This window comes from Vipera berus (assembly GCF_964194415.1).
Source record: "Vipera berus genome assembly, chromosome: 5".
NCBI lineage: Eukaryota > Metazoa > Chordata > Lepidosauria > Squamata > Viperidae > Vipera > Vipera berus.
Genome location: NC_138207.1, coordinates 27,136,453 through 27,157,159, shown reverse-complemented (window position 1 = coordinate 27,157,159; position 20,707 = coordinate 27,136,453).

Genomic DNA, 20,707 nt, shown 5'->3' with positions numbered 1-20,707 from the left:
TTGTTCCTTCCCATAGCCTCTTAGTATTTCATGGGTTGTGGTAAGAGGTAGAATTAGAGTTTTCAACATATAGAGAGTTTGTTGATCTTCATCTATAAGGAAATTTTGTTCCTGGTCTTCTTCCATATTGGTATTTTAAACTAAAAGCTTTATGCTTAGAAAATCCAAAAGAGAGAATTTTTTTTTCTCGGTAGGGAACACAAAGCCTTTCACAGCTGTTGTTTCAAAGTTCTCAAGGTTATGTATCTTATCTATTTGTCTGGGCAGTCAGCCAGGCCCCTTTTAAAGTTTCCCTTTGAGTCCCAAAGTTATTTTAATCTTTTCAGTTTTTCTTTTTCTTTTTATAAGAAAAAAACCCACATTTCCAACAGAAGTAAATAATGAAAAATAAAAAATAAAAAATCTTTCAGTCCACATGCTTTGAGAAGTAAGGTTCCAATTGTGATTCAGTCACTTTTTCAATGTTTAAAACACCCCTGGGTATTTAGTCGCTGCTCTTTCTGGAGGGAGGGCTGAAATCCCCCTTCCCTCACCACAGGGGGGAGAATGCTTAGCAGCTTAAGGAGGTACAGGAAATAATTAGGGTGTAAAAGAGGTAGATTTCACCCATTCTCTTCCGCGCTGCTTTAAGAGTTGCCTGTTGGAAAATGTGACTTCAGCTGTTCACAGCTTAGGGACAAGCCATAATGGTCGGTCCTTTCGTCTGCCAGTTTGGAGGGATCGCCAGGTCTAACGGGAGAGTTGAAGCTCTCCTGTGATCCAGCGAGTGCCCTCCATGCTGGTCGCCTCTTCAAAGCGACTTGCAGCCCTTTTCAGCCCCCCCCCCCCAGTGATGCAAAACTGGACGGGGGAGAGAGAGCAAGTCTCCCAGCCGTCCATAGCGGCTGCATGGCAAACTGGAAGCCGCATCTTCAACAATTTCATCTCCTCTTAATATGGAGCCACAAAAGTATGATATGTAACCATCTCAAAGGGATCAGGCTGGAGACGTTCTATTTAATTACATTCTATAGAAAGGATAATATTGTCCATATTGACTAATGAGAGTTGACTTCTGAATTACCAAAAGACTCTACTAGGTAAACTGAAGGCACTGTGGACAGGTCACATCTTAGGAAAAACTTTGGACTTTTTCAGGGGGGAGTCCTAACACTACCAATTAACAGGTAAATTATTATTTTGTAATATTTTTTTCTTGCAGGTGTTTAGACTTTTAAGATTTGTTTTAAGTTCATTAGAGTTTAAATTACATTTTAATTTCTTATTTAATCCTTCCTGCCCTATAGACATATATATTTGACATGCCACAATTCCATGACATTAACTAATTGAAAAGAGATTTATTTAAATTGCTGTTGCTGGAAACAATTCACTATCTATTGCAATAGATAACTATTTTGTGTTTAATACCCTGATGCAGCTTCCACTTACTTAGTGGATTCTATTGTCTCCCAACCCTGGAATTAGCATTCCATCTTGCCATTATTTTGTCATGTCTCATTGCATTGGAAATCTGAAAATTTGAAATTGCTTGCTAGGATGTAGAAGTAACTGGCTCTAATCTTAGGAAATTTTATCTGTGAATTTTGAAGCAAAGAGGTTGTACCTTAAGTCTTGATGTTAGGAAGCAGTTATCTGGATAATTTGGCATCTAAGAAATTCCCATAATAGAACAAGTAAGTAGAAGAAAGACTAAGTACATCTTTGTCCTACCCTGCTCCTTCATGCCGTTCACATCTCACTAATTTTTTCTCATTTATATTGGAATCTGATTTGCTATCCTGATTGGGTAGAAATTCTGAGTTAAGAAAGGCTAGAGGTAGTGACAAAATATAATTACATAGATTGTAGAATGAGCTTGGATAATATCAAAGTAATATTTTTTGAAATGGCACATTACCATAGACCATCTGGCAAAGTTTTTTTTTTACTCCAACATATGTTACATGTCATCAGATACAGGTTTTTTACTGCAATAATCCCGACTAAAGAGAAGAATGGGTAGGCTGCTCTGTCTTTTTGGCAATGTCACCATCACTCAGTTATATCAAGCAAAAGTAGATCTGCTTTATTTCTAGTCTCTAACTGAAATGGCAAGACCCAGCAGCAATTAAAAATGCTCAATTGCAAATTTAAGAACATATAGTCCTCACTTAGCTATCCCAATTGGGATTGGCAACTTGGTCATTAAGCAATGCAATCGCTAAGTGAAACTATGACTGTGCTTATGATCTTACTTCAGCTTTCCTTTGCTTTATAGACTGCAAAGGTTGTAAATGTGAGGATTGGTCGCAAGGTGACTTTTTCCTATCACTGTCATAACAGTGAACAGTCGTTAAGCAAGGCACTTGCTAAGACTAACTGTAAGCAAGTAAATATAAGAACCCAATAAGACTGTCAGGACAGCCAGTTTTCAGGTGCTTTTGGTAGCTGAATGATTCCCCTAATGAGTTAGTTCACCACTAACTAAACTTGTTGTTAAATGGAATAAATAGTAGAATCAACCGCCTGCAGTGGCAGCTGCTGAGGCAGAAAGCTCTTCAAAGTTTTTCAATCTAATGGCTCTTCAGAGCAATATATTATGAGATTACCACTGTGCCATCCCATAATATATTATTCTCAGAACACCTTCTAGCGAAGGTGGCAGCAGCAGCAGCAGGGGGTCAGCAGCAGGGGGGAGCGTGGCAGCCCTCCACCACTGTTACAGTTTCTCATGTGGCCCCTTGGGAAAATTAATTGCCCACCTCTGAAATACAGGGAGTGGAAACAATTCATCTACCTCTGGGTGCATGTAGCTGTTCCCTACAATCTCACTTATTTTCTATGCTGACAATTATTACTATTATTATAATTAAGGGTGCAATCCAAACCCATTTGGAAGTTCACAGGGCACAGAAAACATAATAACACATTATCAACAACAGGTTGTTGAAGTTCCTACACATGGAAGTGAAAGGCTTCTTGGTTTTTTGATTGTTGACCAGGGATAGTCAATCCCCATATGATGCCTGTCTATCACCAGAGCTTCCTTCAGACCCCATCACCTACAATTAGAAGTAACTTCCCACTATTGTGATATAGAAAACATGCCACTGATGTAGTGTGATGTCTAAAATAGCATAAAATAATTTTGAAAAGATTAAAAAGACCCCACCAGCTTCTTTTAAAAAATTCCAGAAAGCATTAAAATATCCTGGTATTCATGTATGTGTGTATATATGTACAAGTCACATCCACTTTGTATCAACATTATGCTCTCTATATGCCTTCATTATGCCTTCCTTTTACATGTTAGGTGCAGCTAAAACTGTCCACAGTGGCTACTCAGATACTTGCATAGTTCAGAAGCAAATCATGTGAATGCCACACTCTTATGGTTTGTTTGTTTTTTAACATTTAATCGCAAGGTGCCTGCATCATCACACGATCTGTTTTTCCTAGAAAAACTTCTTGGAAAACATGCCAGAAAAAAACACCCCATGCAATAAAGGACAGTCATGAGTTTTGCAGATGAAGAAAATAAAACAAGTTGGGGGTGGAGTGTAGTAAAGCTAGATCAAAGTGAAGTTTGAGGCACAGAAGAAATGGGGGAAATCAATCAGGATATTCAAATGACATGCTGCATGGAATTGACATGGTAGTCAGGATTTAGACCTTTTGCTAGCTTGAAACTTTACACTGTATACTGTTTGGATAGTTCGAGTAGATTCCAGTAAAAACCAACCACAGAATCAACCTCTTATAGAGCAGACAGAATGCTCAAGTTCTGAGCTTCACTTGTGACACAGAGAAGATGAACACAGTATAGATGAGATTCATTCCTTCCAGATGAGTCATTGTGGAATAACTAGCCCTACAGATTCCAAGCTCAAGGAAATCGCAGCAGCAGTTTGAGGCCCAAACGGGATACACTAGATCAAATTGCTAATCGGGCTGAAGAAAATCAATCAGATTTTCTGAACTACTTTAAAAAGTGTACATTACGCTACTCAGTAAGTCATGCTCACACCAGTGAAAAATTCAGTTGGTTAATACTGGAGCAGCAATTTTATAAATCTGATTATTTTGATTTTCTTTCTAATCTTCTTAATAAAATCCTTTAGTAGAATCTTTTCTACTATTTTTGATTAAAAAGTGGGACGTAAGTACTTTAAAGAAATGAGACAATGGGTTTTTATAAATCAGAACAAAAAATCCAGTTATAGAAAAATTGTCACACATATATAGCAATCATCAAACTATAATTTGAACTTTCCTAAGCAGCCCATTCCAATTTTCTTTCTTCCCAATCCTCTTTTGTCTCTGTTAGCCTCTGTCCTGCATGCTATTTATCTCTAATTTCCTCCCCTTGGAAAACAGCAACACTGGATATTTTGTTTGTCTTTTAACTTTTGCAAGTGAAAAGATTGGCTGCAAAGGAAGAGGACAAATTAAAGACATTTTTTTAAAAAGCAAAGAGTGCTGGATTTGGGAGCCTTGCCAACTACTGGACTTAGTCCTGTTCCTATTATTGTGACATCTCAGTTGGAAACCATCGCTTGTGGCTTCTAAACTGACAGCTTCCACATGGAATCTGAAGAGGTTTCCTTGTGAGTCATCCTCTTGCTCATTGTAATGATGAGCATTTATGTAGTATTTATATATATATATTTTATTTTAATTCCATTTATATCCCGCCCTTCTCCGAAGACTCAGGGCGGCTTACAAGCTTAGCAGTAGTCTTCATTCTATGTATATGCCTGCTTATTAGGGCTTTCGCCCCCCCCAAGGGGCATTATTACAAAGTCAGCTTATTGCCCCCAACAATCTGGGTCTTCATTTTACCTACCTCGGAAGGATGGAAGGCTGAGTCAACCTTGAGCCTGGTGGGATGCGAACCTGCACTAATTGCAGGCAGCTGGTGTTACTTAAGGAGGCATTAGCCCACTGCTCCACCAAGGCATGATTTAACTAAATTATGATTTAGTTAAAGTTCGTCTTCATTGCTGCTTGGTAGAAGAATGTTAGTTCCGTGTTTAAATCTTCTGTGGAAAACAATAAAAATTAAATATGCTTTGATCAGCCTTGCATGTATCCAGAAAAGCCTTCTTGATTCAATTAAACTTGGGTTAGTGTAATTAACTCTGATCTGTCTCTTTACTGTGCTATGGTAGTCTTATAAGGTAGCAATGCTAATTTCCAGGACTTTCTTAACAAACTTTCCTACTTCTCTGTTGTTTGGTTCAGTTTAGAAAATCCTTTTTAGCTAGCATCTATGAACAAACAACAGCGAATTGACTGCCTAATTGTGTTTCATAAGCCAATCTCTGCTGCCCTTTAATATCTAGCAGCTGCAAGGATCAGATGAGAAAATGGTGACAGAGAAACAGGAAACTTGCTTCTTTTAAAGCAACTTTGGAAGAAGGAAATAAACTTGACAATAGTATTGGGATAACTCTATATTTAGGATTGTATAGTTTGGTAATCACTGTAATAGTCAATGGTATGTCGATTCCTGTCAAATGGCTCTCTTTATAGCCAACAGATTAGGTTGCTTCGATGAAGGATTTCATATTAGATTTTTGAAAAACTTTCCAACTGAGACTGGTGTTTAATTTTAGCTTTGGGTATAAGTTTCAATTTCCAAGTTCATAAACCCTTGTTGGAGCAAAGCAGCTGATGGTTCATTAAGCAGTTTGATGGACATTCTGCTTTGTTCTGATCAAGGTCAAATGTCAAGTATTCAAGCAAACCACAGTTAGGTAAGATAAAGCCTGCTTTATGATTATTCATAAATAAACCATGATTTATTAGATGTTTTAGCAGCACCAAAACATGAGTGAGGACTTAACGCTGAAGTCTATAACTATTTTTTACTTTTTGCCATCTAAATAAATTGCAAATTAAATTTACTGAAGGTGTATTTTTATCCCTTATTCTTTGTGTGAAGCTTTTCTACATTAACATTTATATCTGCTGCTAAACTCAAGCTTGGTCAGCAAAGGAAAATCTCAGGAAGACTACTTATTTTTCTTCATACAAGCAAAAGGATCATGGAAACCTCCTGCATTTCGGTCAATTTCTGATTGCCTGAAAAATGAGGATGAAAAGGTTTTTTTTTCAAGTATAGTCCCCATTATTATTTAAACCAATAGCTGCCATTTATTAAATTTGGCTTTGGTTTGTAATTGCTCAAAATTATCCTGCTTCTTGGGAATGAGGCAGTAAAAACATAACTAATGCAAACCATGTATAATCCTTGTAAAACTCATAAAGCCATGATTGCTTATCTAAGTGCTCCATTATTTACACTTTTAATGATAAATATGTTACATGCTGTGAAACTTTGACTTCATACAATGTATTTGTGACTCCTTCTAGGTAAACCAGACCAAGAAATCATTTTCAATGTACCTATCTCATATTTCAGTAAATTAGCAGGGTTTTTGAGCTTCATCCAAATATTGCCTTGGATGTTCTGGACTTAACAAATGTTTTTCCTCTTGATACCTTGGTAACAGTGCTAGCAGATCTCTGTCAAAGTCCTCTTCCTTACTTTCTTTATCAGGCTTCCTCCTGCAACAACACCTTTCTTTTTTCTTCTGATCCCCTCTTTCCTGTAGTTAGGAGTTCCCTTCTGTTAATATTCCCTGGTGATGCTTAGACTACTTTTTAATGGACAACAGCCGTGGTATGGCCTTACTGTATTTTTTGTTGTTGTTGTCTCTGAATCTATTGTCACACAGAAAACCTTTTTTTTTAATTAATTCTACTACTTCTTGAGTTTCTTTTAATTCTCGTTTTGGAATTCCACTCTTATCTGGAACTGTAGTTTGGTTCCTAATGAGCTTGAATATCCATCACTAGGCCACTTCTAAACTCACCCATCACACCAGAAAGCAATAACTGAAGATGTCTTTTGGCATCAACACAATGCAGATTTGTGCTAAAAATTACTCATATTAACTTGAATCAACATTTGTAGAATCCATAAAGCTACATTTTGTAGCTTCTTTGTGGACGTTATTATTTTAATTCACAGACTTTTGTTGACATTATTTAGAACTACAAATTGAGTTTCCAAGGCCTTATATCATAGAACACAAACAATAACTATTTCAGCTGTGACAGTCATACAAGCATAGATTGATCATTCAAGAGGATATAACTTAACAATTTGATTGACATTTTCTAAATTATCAAAATTTATCAAAACCTTTCACCGCGACCTCAAAACTTTTCTCTTCCATCAGGCTGACCTGGATTGATGATGGGTTTTTAAATATGTTTTAATTTTTAACTGTAGTTAATTTATTTTGGGGCTGTTATTTAATTCTTTTTTAATTTTTGTATTGTTGTTTTTATTGTTGTAAGCCGCCCTGAGTCCTTCGGGAGATAGGGCGGCATATAAGTCCCAAAAATAAATAAATAAATAAATAAAATATATACAATTCCATTTTAAAACAATGATTGGGATGTATAGAATCCACATCCCTTTTGTTCAGCCACATGGATAACATCTGTTGAGACTTCTTCAGTTTGAGCTGAAATATCTGAGCAGCTGTAGTTAGTTAATTTATTGGTAGTTGAATGAAAAGAAGCTCGATTCGCTTCCACTGCTTCCAACAGGTCCCAGATGAGATTATACCTTCAGTGCATTCGTCAAGCATTTCATACATCTTAACACGAACAGATTAAACTTGTATTATTCACCACCCTGGGAATGGCAAGAAGCTAAGGAACACAAATATCTCAAGACAGACTTTCCACTGTTCCCACTCTGTTATACTTGAGAAATAGGCAGCTGATGTACATTTTTCAACATTAATGGCAGAAAAGTAACTCCCAAGACTGGTATCATATGAAGCAACTTTCAGCCAGAGAGGAATTTGCAAAGCTGAGCTATACATACCAAGAGATTGTGATGGCAAAGATATGCCAAAATTAATAATCAAGGCATATCCACTTCCCCCCAAAATAGAGCTAAAACTACATAATTTTCCTTCAAACATATATTACCAGATTCATTTTCCTTAATGTCTAGGATTGCAATCCTAATCATGTTGGGTATAAATCCCATTGAACTTCAGGAGTCAGAAGAAACTTATAGGATTGCTGTATAGCAGCATTATTCACAAATGGGATGGTACAATTACATACTGATCAACTTTAGTATTTTATTGTGAGTGGATTGTCCAATTTTTCAATTACTCTTCAATTGCACATTTTCCCACCTATTAGTATACTGCAAAGCCAGTCCTGCAACATACATAGAATTGAAGAAGTAGTTTGTGCTTGTTATAAATTGAGCTCCTTGTGTAATGCAAATTCTATTACACTAGAGCAAAACAAGAACCACTCTGTGAGCCCAGCTTGTCTTAACGCACATCACGACTGATCATGTTTTAACCAAGATACCTACTGAAAATCAGAATTGCTACTTGAACTAGGGCAGGAGGCGTTCATGCTAAGCTAGCTATTTATGGGAGCTGAGCAAATACTATTAATCTCCTTTGGTTGAAAGACAGCTAGCAGAATCCAATGGCCTTCTACTCTGAATTAGCTGACTCGTGGGTCACTATGAGCTTTAATCCAGGGGTGTCAAACTCAATTTCATTGAGGGCCGCATCAGCATTGCGGTTGCCCTCAAGGGGCCGGGTGGGTGTGGCCTACAGGGTGGGCGTGGCTAGAGTGCATATGGCCTACTGGGTGGGCATGGCCAACTCTACATCGTTCGCATCAAGGGTGCCTATGGGGGCCTGGGCAGGAGTGGGACAGATCTGAGGGTCTCTGGCAGAAGGAGGGTCTCTGGGCCAGGGCCAAGGCAGTGGGGGCCGTTCCCTCACTGTTTCCAGGATGGCTTCATGGGCCACATGAAACCACTTCGTGGGCCGCATCCAGCCCCCGGGCCTTGGGTTTGACATGTCTGCTTTAATCTAAAACAAAGATGAAATATAATTTCTTCTGATTGGTCCTTGGTGCTCTCTGAGCTTGGTTGTTTTCTTGCAGACATTTCATTATCCAAACTAGGTAATATCATCAGTGCTAGTAAGGAGAGAGGTTTCCTCTCAGTTTATATTCTAGTGGCTTGTCCTGTCAACATTGGTGGGAGTGGCCATAGAAGTTCTTTGGTTGGGCTGTTTACTGCTGGCTTCTTTGGCATTTTCCTTGTTTGGGTTATTGTTTACTTGACTATTGGTTTGATGTTCATCTTGGAGTTAATCTATGCTCATCTGGGTGCTGATTGTTGGCGGGTAGTGTTCTGGCCTTTTTGTCCCCTTTTTGGTTTGTTGATTGTCTCTTTTGCATAGTATGTAGATTTGTTTATGTCTATGTGTCTATGTGGCGAAGGGGCTTGCGTAATTCAATGAAGCTATGAGCTATGCCGTGCAGGGCCACCCAAGACGGACAGGTCATAGCAGAGAGTTCTGACAAAATGTGATCCACTGGAGAAGGAAATGGCAAACCACTCCAGTATCTTTGCCATGAAAACCCTATGGACAGTACCAAAAGGCAAAACGATATGACGCTGGAAGATGAGCCCCTCAGGTCGGAAGGCGTCCAATATGCTACTGGGGAAGAGCAGAGGGCTAGTACTAGTAGCGCCAGAAAGAATGAAGCGACTGGGCCAAAGCCGAAAGGACGCTCAGCTGTGGATATGTCTGGTGGTGAAAGGAAAGTCTGATGCTGTAAAGATTTTTTCTCCATAGGAACCTGGAATGTAAGATCCATGAATCAAGGAAAACTGGACGTGGTCAAACAAGAGATGACAAGACTGAACATTGACATCTTAGGTATCAGCGAACTAAAATGGACAGGAATGGGTGAATTTAATTCAGATGACCATCAGGTATACTACTGTGGGCAAGAATCCTTCAGAAGAAATGGAGTAGCCTTCATAGTCAATAAAAGAGTAGGAAAAGCAATACTGGGATACAATCCTCAAAATGACAGAATGATCTCAGTTCGAATCCAAGGCAAACCATTCAATATCACAGTAGTCCAGGTCTATGCCCCAACCACCAGTGCTGAAGAGGATGAAATTGACCAGTTCTATGAAGCACTACAGCACCTTATAGAACTAACACCAAAAAATGATGTTCTTATCATCATGGGGGATTGGAATGCTAAAGTAGGAAGCCAAAAGATAACTGGAATAACAGGCAAGTTTGGCCTTGGAGTGCAAAATGAAGCAGGGCACAGGCTGATAGAATTCTGTCAAGAGAATACGATGGTCATAGCAAACACTCTTTTCCAACAACCCAAGAGACGGCTTTACACATGGACATCACCAGACGGTCAACACAGAAATCAGATTGACTATATGCTCTGCAGCCAAAGATGGAGAAGCTCTATACAGTCAGTAAAAACAAGACCAGGAGCTGACTGTGGCTCAGACCATGAGCTTCTCCTTGCAAAGTTTAGGCTTAAACTGAAGAAAGTAGGGAAAAGCACTAGGCCACTCAGGTATGAATTAAATCATATCCCTGTTGAATATACAGTAGAGGTGACAAATAGATTTAAGGAATTAGATCTGATAGACAGAGTGCCTGAAGAACTATGGACAGAGGTTCGCGACATTGTACAACAGGTAGCAACCAAAACCATCCCAAAGAAAAAGAAATGCAAGAAAGCAAAATGGCTGTCTGAGGAAGCTTTGCAAATAGCTGAGGAAAGGAGGGAAGCGAAAGGCAAGGGAGAAAAAGAAAGATACACCCAATTGAATGCAGAATTCCAGAGAATAGCTAGAAGAGATAAGAATGCCTTCTTAAATGAACAGTGCAAAGAAATAGAAGAAAATAATAGAATAGGGAGGACCAGAGATCTTTTCAAGAAAATTGGAGAAATGAAGGGAACGTTTAATGCAAAAATGGGCATGATAAAGGACCAAAATGGCAGGGACCTAACAGAGGCAGAAGAGATTAAGAAGAGGTGGCAAAATTACACAGAAGAACTATACAAGAATGAGCTTAACGTCCCTGATAATCACAATGAGGTGGTCACTGACCTCGAGCCAGACATCCTAGAATGTGAAGTGAAGTGGGCCTTAGAAAAGCTGAGCAACAACAAAGCTAGTGGAAGTGACAGTATTCCAGCTGAGCTATTCAAAATCTTAAAAGACAATGCAGTAAAAGTGCTACACTCAATTTGCCAGCAAATTTGGAAAACTCAACAATGGCCACAGGATTGGAAAAGATCAGTTTACATTCCAATTCCAAAGAAAGGCAGTGCCAAAGAATGTTCAAACTATCGCACCATTGCACTCATTTCTCATGCTAGTAAAGTCATGCTTAAAATCCTACAAGCTAGACTTCAGCAGTATGTGGATCGAGAACTACCAGAAGTGCAGGCAGGATTTCGAAGAGGCAGAGGAACTAGAGATCAAATTGCCAACATACGCTGGATCATGGAGAAAGCTAGGGAGTTCCAGAAAAACATCTACTTCTGCTTCATTGACTATGCTAAAGCCTTTGATTGTGTGGATCATAACAAACTGTGGCAAGTTCTTAAAGAGATGGGAGTACCAGACCATCTTATTTGTCTCTTGAGAAACCTATATGCGGATCAAGAAGCAACAGTGAGAACTGGACACGGAACCACTGATTGGTTCAAAATTGGGAAAGGAGTCCGGCAAGGCTGTATACTGTCGCCCTGCCTATTTAACTTATATGCAGAGCACATCATGAGAAAGGCAGGGCTAGATGAATCAAAAGTTGGAATTAAGATTGCCGGAAGAAATATCAACAACCTAAGATACGCAGATGATACCACTCTAATGGCAGAAAGTGAAGAAGAACTAAAGAGCCTCTTGTTGCGGGTGAAGAAGGAGAGTGCAAAACTTGGGTTGAAACTTAACATTAAGAAAACCAAGATCATGGCATCTGGCCCTCTCAATTCCTGGCAAATAGATGGGGAAGAAATGGAGGTAGTGACAGATTTTATTTTCCTGGGCTCCAAGATCACTGCAGATGGGGACTGTAGCCAAGAAATTAAAAGACGCTTGCTCCTGGGGAGGAAAGCCATGGCAAATCTAGACAGCACACTAAAAAGCAGAGACATCACCCTGTCAACAAAAGTGCGTATAGTCAAGGCTATGGTCTTCCCAGTTGCAATGTATGGCAGTGAAAGTTGGACCATAAGAAAGGCTGAGCGCCAAAGAATTGAGGCCTTTGAACTGTGGTGCTGGAGAAGACTCCTGCGAGTCCCTTGGACTGCAAGGCGATCAAACCGGTCAGTCCTAGAGGAGATCAACCCTGACTGCTCTTTAGAAGGCCAGATCCTGAAGCTAAAACTCAAGTACTTTGGCCACCTAATGAGAAGGAAGGACTCACTGGAGAAGAGCCTAATGCTGGGAAAGATCGAGGGCAATAGAAGAAGGGGACGACAGAGAATGAGGTGGCTGGATGGAGTCACTGAAGCAGTAGGCGTGAGCTTAAATGGACTCCAGAAGATGGTAGAGGACAGGAAGGCCTGGAGGAATGTTGTCCATAGGGTCGCGATGGGTCGGACACGACTTCGCAGCTAACAACAACAACAATGTGTCTACTGATGGCTAATTTGTCAGAGTGCCAAGCTTCTAGAAATTCTCTAGCATTTTTGGACTTAGCTTGGTTAGGATGGTCACAGTTTCTCAACTGAAATTATGATTAAGTCTATCCATAAGTTGTGAAATTAAAGAGTTTTCATCATGTCTTTTGGCAGCTAATTGGTGTTCATGGATGTGCTCTGCCAGTCTTCTGCCAGTTTGTCCTACATAGTGGGTTATCACAGTCATTACCCTGTAATTTGTAGTTGATTCCTGTTTCTTCCACTGGGAATGGTGGGTCTTTTGGTTTATTTCAGATGTTTTGAAGTGTTTTAGTTGGCTTGTTTACTATATTGATTCCATGTGGTTGTAATAGTCTGTTGGTGATTTCTGAGATGTTCTTGATGTATGGCAGTGTCATTATTTTTAGGGCTTGTGTTGGTCGTGCTGTATCAGTTTGAATTAGGCATTTTTTGATAAAGTTGCCTGGATATCTATTTTATTGGAATACATTATATAGATGCTCTGTTTCCTTTTTTATGCTGTTCATAGTTGTTGCACTGAGTTCTTATGTAGCTTCTCTTGTGGGAGATTGGGTTGTGCTTTGGCAGTGGAGCGGTGTGGGTGGTGTTTCTTGTGCTTCTGCTTTGCCATTGTGGTCTCTGCTGATTAGGATGTTCAGGAAAGGTAGCGTCTTATTTTCTTCTCTAGTAAACTGTTGTTGATGGTTCTGTGGGTGTTCTCTAATTGGTCCTTTTTTATTATGGTGAAGGTGTCATCTAATATTTTGGGTATAAATTGCATAACAATCTCCTTTATAAGTCCTGAAAGTGGTGATCCCATAGGTCTACCCTTAATGTGTTGATAATTGGAAATGTACATTAAGAAGTTAAGAAAAAGATGAATTAGAAAGTTTTGATTCTAGAAAAGTATTTAAAGAAAGTTTAGCATTTAAAAAAAGGTGGAAAAGAAAAAAGAGAATATTTTTTCCAGTAAGGTCAAAGAATTTTAAAGTATATACAGTAGTTAATTTTGTTAATAAAAATTGTGATAGTTTACAATGATCATTAGGTTCAAATATAAGTACAAACTATTTCCATAGCCAGGAAGATAAAACAGGAATGGTTAAATTGATTATTCTATTCAAAGAGAATATATTTGAGTATGTTTTCATACTTCTGATTTCTGGATTTTGTTCTTGTGATAAAAAAAATGAAACTTTGACTTTGGTTTTGTCGATTAGATAGATTTGTTATTATGGAAATGGCTAATTATAGGTTAATATGTAAAAACAAAAAGTTGAAGCTGGAGTGTTTTATCAGAAGTCAATGCCTTTTTTATTTTTTTTTTCCTTGTACCTCACACCTATTCTTCCTCTCTTCTTTTCCTTCCCTTAATTTCCTATTTCTATTTTTTTGTATTTTATATATTAAATGAAATTAAAATTATGAATAAATTACCCTCAAATTGGAAATATGTGATTTAGGCAGAGGTTTATGAGATCTATAATCCTGGGTGTTTCAATCTTTGTGTATTTGGTTAAGTCAGGTGATCATAGATTATTCAGCTAATTCCAGATCTATGGATGTGAAGAGATTATGATATCAAATGAGACCATGTTCATGCTCCCAAATACACAAGCATGACATACCTCTCCATCCAATCATATCATACCAGAAACCCCTACATATAACATTGCAAAACAATTTAAAAAAGCTTGGGCACCTCACTAGAAGAAGCAAAAACTCCATCAACTCCTCACTACAGTGCCTTCAAACAATCAGTCATGTGACTAGAGATGAGGACAAAATTTAACATGGCCTCATTTCATGTTTAAACTTTCATAAATGCAGACTTTGTATTTACTGAAGAAATATGGTCCAGGTTGTTCTGGATGGAGAAGGGCTATTTTGTCTTCTGACACAGCTATTTTTAATAAAGGCCAAGTTTAATATTTCTGGCAAACAATGTTTCCAAAAGGGTCTAGAACCAGATAGCTAAGCCTCAGTGCTAGCATGATGAGGTGCTTAAAATGTAGGACTAAGACTACAGAGATTCAAGTCCACTTTCAATCAGATGGACTCAAAGAGTGACTTTGAATCGACCTTCAACCCAGATGGCTGCTATGAGGACAAATAATGGAAAGAAGTACCATGTATACTAACTTTAGCTCCTGAAGGAAAAGTGGGATAGAAATCTTACAAAGAAATATCTACAATCTATGAGATGCCCAAACCTGTTGCTTCTTTTTTTAAGCACCTGTTCCCTATATCTGGAATCATAGTAAACTTTTGATTGAGGATGTGTATTGATTGAGGATTTTACTTGTGTAATTCTGAATTTACTTTTTCCTGAAATGACCAAATCATACCAATTAGTCAAAACAACAGCCTTACATAGTAAAACAAAAAAGAGTGCCTGCCTGCCTGCCTGCCTGCCTGCCTGCCTGCCTGCCTGCCTATCTATCTATCTATCTATCTATCTATCTATCTATCTATCTATCTATCTATCTATCTATCTATCTATCTATCTATCTATCTATCCATCCACCCACCCACCCATCCACCCATCCACCCATCCTATGGCCTGCTTTTGCACAAAGTTTGCAATGCTTGATGCTTTTAAAGGCAGAGAAAGATGCTCTCCCATTGCCAGCCCAAAGAGCTTTTGTGTATGGACTGGTGTGTCTTGGCAATCGTAGTTGAAAAAATATCTGAAAAGACATCAACTATTATTTGGACAGTATGAAAAATTGAAAAGTTGAATCTAAATTACATCCATGGCACTATTTGCAAGAGATAACTGTGAAGGGGGGGAGTGAGGAGTAAAGGATTGTCAAAGATGTATCTTTTTCGGCTTTTGACCTGTGTAAACACATACCTTAAACAGGACCTTAATGCAGGTATTTAAAGATATACTTACAATAGATTCAATCAACAAACACTGATTGCAAGGATTGCTAAATGTAAATTCAAGAAATAATGCAGAATTGCTCATGAGTGATTGGAATGTAAATGTTGGGTCTAATGGAAGAATCCCACAAGGTTGTATTGGCTAAATGCAATCATGCAGGACCTAGGGTAGTAGATTTTTTTTCCAAAGAATTTTTTTTATTATTAGCATCTACCAAGTAACAAAAGAAGGTTGACTATCATTGAATGTACATCAGAATTAACTGTCTACATGGCACTTCTGGGCAAGAAATGGTGGACTGAAGATGACTCCATTAAACATAGAGCCAATGACTGTGGTAAAATGAAGAGATGACAAGTAAGACCAGCTCTTTAATAACTTCTGATCCATTTACGTTGTCCAGTTACCCAATTTCATGTACTAGATATGTAGTTCAAGTCATTGAAAAATTAAGCTTTTGGTGCACTATTTATATAATCCAGTACTTTCTTTCCAAACTTCATAAGTATAGGGCATTGTAAAAAATCTATACTTCCTTTTCTAGACATTTTTAGAAATTGCTCATTAACTGCTTTTCAGCTATTAGAAACTTTTGGATTGACAGCTTTTATAGCATGGGTGACTTTCCTTCAATCTTTAGCAAAGAATTTTTAAATATAAGTTTAAAGACACATACACACAAACACACCTAAGAATTGTAAAATCAAGTTTTAAATACCCTTTTGCTATATGTATTTCTTTCTTTGTTCAGAATGTGCATAGTTTCCCTCCCTATTTTCCACTAGAGGGAGCATTGATAATTCCTTCTCAAAAAGAGGCAAAGGACTCTACAAAGAATCACTTGTCTTGAGCAGTAGGAGCAGATATTCTACTCCATCTGTTGTTCCCTTGCCTCAAAGTTGGAAATATTTTGTCTAAAGGGTAGATTGGCCAAGATAAAATAATGTCATACATAAAATTTTAAGGAAAGCTCATATTTGGGCAAAGAGGATGCTTTGCAAATAATCAAGACTTTTAAAAACTAAAGCATTTCAGAATACTGGTTAAAGATACTGAAGTTTAGGAGTATTAAGAAACAAAACAAAATGGAATGAAAATGGGATGGAATGAAAATGCGATGAAACATAATAGTTCGATATGTGTAAGTCGAGGTTCAGATATATATTATAAATATTTCAAACATATTCTTTTCAAACCTTTGGCTGCTTCTGTGTTCTGATAGAATGGAAGGCAAGTATTCAGTCTCCAAATGCATGAAATTTTTAACAGAGCAATGTATAACTTATTGATGCATTTTTTAAAATCAAAGTGGAATACTTTGGGTAAATTCTAGGAAATGTAATGATTGAGGTAATAATAGTGATTCTCTAAAATTTATTGACTTAACTGATGTCATGAATAGGCTGAAATTCTGGATCTGGTTATTGTGGTTGCATAACTTAATATTGTGGATATGTTCTCTGGGAAATGATGCATTTTTCCGACTATAAAATGTTTCATTTTGGATACTCCCCAGATGCAACATTTCTATGTCTTTTTCCTGCTCCTAACAAAAGAAAAATGCAATCTTGAAGTATAAGATTCTATGCAAAAAAAAGAAGGGAAAATTTTTGCAACATTATGCAGTATAGGAAAAGGCAACATAGATCCAGCCTAAAACTCATGATCCAAGTTCACAATAGAGATTGACGTTAGAATGATTGAAATCAGAAATCTGCCAGCATTTTTGGCTCTGAAAATGGAAAACAGATAGGAAAAAAATCCTGCAGTCTTACAGCAGGAAAATCTTTAAAATTATTTGCTATTCATAAGTAAAAATTCAGGACTTGAAGATTTGGCTTCAGGTAGAATGACAGTAATAAACCAAGAAATGAATAATTATGATAGAATCTTTTTCATGTTTTTACTATGATTTGGGTTCACATTTTAAAATAGTTTTGAATGACATGTAAGATAGTATAATAAAGGAACTAAAGTCTTAACTTTAAATATATAATTTGAACATTTCATAATTTTGTAACCTACACATATACCGGTAAATGCATTAATATATAATAACATTTATTGGAAATAGGATGCATGAATATAAAAAGATTTTATGGAACCAGAAAGACTAGTTTTTAATAATTAAAATATAATCTGTCATTATATAATAATTAATATTCCATACATGCTACCATTGCATTCTCTCTCTCTCTCTCTCTCTCTCTCTCTCTCTGTGTGTGTGTGTTTGTGTAATGTTGATTTAATATTTCTTTGGTATTTCAATATTTTTAATTTCTATAATATTACTGCATAAAAGTTCTACACTTCTATAATACTGCTTAAAGTCAGTTTGATATACTGTTCCATTACTTCCCTGGCTGTTTTTGTGTCTGCTTGTCCAACAATCTTAGTAGCTGCAAAATTGAATGTGTGTCCTTGTTCATTGCAGTGTGAAGCTACCAATGTGTTTGGATCTCCTCATTTGTCTGTTTTTCATCTTATGTTCTTTTATTCAGATATCAATTCCCAGTGCAATATATTTCCATTCCATGCATGGACTTATCTTCTCAGCACATGAAATGGAATTTTGAACATTTTCCCAGGGTACCTTTGCAAGTTTAGCAATAGTAATGTCCTAATGTCCTATATAAATAAAATTATTATTAATAATAATAATAATAAAGAAAATACACCTACTTTAAAAAAAACTGGTGAAAACAAGCAGTGCCAGGCTTCAGGAATTCTTTTCACCCCCTTAACCAGGAGTCATGTAGGTGCATGGGCATGTGTCTGTACATCCATTCACATTCTCTCCAGGGAATATGCAATTATGTGAGGGTCTGATCAAAGTGGGTACATATATACCTGTGAGGTATAATCTGGAGAGGCTTGCATCTGTGGCTATGACTTAGCTCTCCCTTCCTATTGTTTTTGTATCTGTATCTGTATGCATATACTCTATGCACTAGGAATCTCAGGGTACTGTCACTCCAGAAGGAAGAAGGAGAGAAAAGCTTATAGTGACGTCCATTTCCCAAGCTGATGTCTAACTGCGCTTCCCATGGGGATCCATTGGGAACATTTTTTTGGATACTTTTTTCTGTAGTTTCCATTGAATTCCATCCACTTTCAGACTTGATCTTTTTCTCCCAGGGTCTCCTTTTGCATCGGCTTTGGTCCTATCTGGTTCTGTTTTCAGAGAGTTACCCTGCAGGTAGACACACAGTCAGCCAGACAGAAATGTATCCAGAATCCTGAGTACCTTCACTTTCATAAAAAAAATGCACAGTATAGTATGTGCATATGTTGATTCATATGCACAGAAATAAATTTAAACATAATTACTATAATTTTAGAAGAAAGGGAATACAGCTTACAATTGTGGAGAAACCTGCAGTCAGGTGATTTATGGTCTGCTCCGTTTGTTCTCCAGATAATAATGGTTGGACAACTGTTGTCCTAATTTTTCTTTCTAAAAACTCATTTCATTGACTGTATTTGGAGTGGATAGTAAAGAACCAAGACGGGCAATTGTTTTACACTGGAAGCTTCAATCTCCCAGAAAGGATTTGCTGTTGACTCTTGTTCTCTTTGGTTGGTACGATGCAGAAGCAGCCTACAGGAAATACCATTCCCATCCACAAGTTGGGAAATGAGAGGACATCAGAAAAGAAGGGCAGGGCAGACAATCTCCAGTCCAACATGCTGAGGCAAAGTAGAAGCTGCTTAGTAATGCATTTCTTAGAGAACAGGACTGAAGCAGAATCTAAAAAGTTTGGACACAGAAATCAAACTAAAATAACATTTTGCATTAGTTCTTATTATTGGGATGTAGGTTTTGGTTTGAGCCTAGGAGAAGATTTTTTCCATAGTTGCAGCATGGCTTCAGCCCCAGTTAGTGCTCACTCATTGATTGGAGGATGAAATTATTGTTAACAGGATTATTTCTATTTTTATAAACTTAATCCATCTTTTAACTTCCAGTGTAATAATAGTAACCCGGCGCACACAAATATACAGATAAACAAACACATATTTGTATGTGTGTGTGCTGGGTTGCTATTATTAACTTATTAACATATTAACTATATATTAAGTATGTATGTATGTATGTATGTATGTATGTATGTATGTATGTATGTACGTTCTTTCCAGGAAAAAATAGCAGGCTTTTGTTCTTGAAATGATTCAGGTTCTTTGACAGAACATTAGTAGAACTTAAGGCACCAAGATTGGGAATTATTGTGATGGGCCATTTTAAAGCAACATATAGGTGGCGTCAGAGCCATAATTGTCAGTGGGATCATTCTCTTTGCCAGTTTTTCTCCATTTGACATTCCTGATCTGTCTTCTTGCCCACTCCCAGCTCTACTTTTCTTAACACCACCTTATCTCTCTCTCTCTCTCTCAAGTAACTCACCATGCAAGAAGGACAATTATATCTTGTCAAGAGATTTAAATTGATCTTTTGAAGAGAGCTATTGAAATTAGGCTAAGAAGTTGAAGGTTCTTCAGTCCTATAGTAGATATCCTTATCTTCTACCTACAAGATTCTAAGATCCCTGAACCAGTGCACACCATAATCCGCGCTGAGGATGCATGTGCATTTAAGATTGTCAAAGAACTGGACCTTGCAAAGAGAAGATCAGAAGCAATAGATAAGGAAGTGTCTCTGCTGCTTTTGATTTCTGAGAAATCCATCATATACCAGCAACAAATTGTAATATATAAAAACATACTTTTATTAAGACAAGTGAGTGTCCATGAAATCACTGCAGTTTTTGAGAGTCAAAAACTCTTCATTAAATGATTTGCTTAGAAAAAAAGAAGTGAGAAAGGAATGTAGCTGACCTCACGGCCATGACCTTATTAGGTTTTGACCTGGTTGAATGATGGAGGGCCTCCAGACATGCAGAAGTGATTCTTATCAGACACACAGAGTAGCCTATGTTCTGGTTAAAGATCTCCAAGGCTTGCTGTAAAAAAGAACCACAAAGTACCACACATGACATTTTGAAATAGTTTGGAAGAATGCAATCATGATTCAACTTTGTTAATCTGAGACAATCTATACAGACAGTAAAATGGTGAATATGAGGAAAATAAGGTATTATTTGGCTTGTGCTTAGATAAATTTTAATTCACAAGGGGGGAAAAAGACTTCCTCAAAAAACCCAGAATGTTTTAGCAAGCCAAACAATCTGTTGCCTGAAATCCAGTCTAATTATTTGTCCAACTAGCACAAAGTGATCTGCTGCCTGTGACTTTCCCACAGGGAAAAGATCCAATTACTAATGGCAAAAC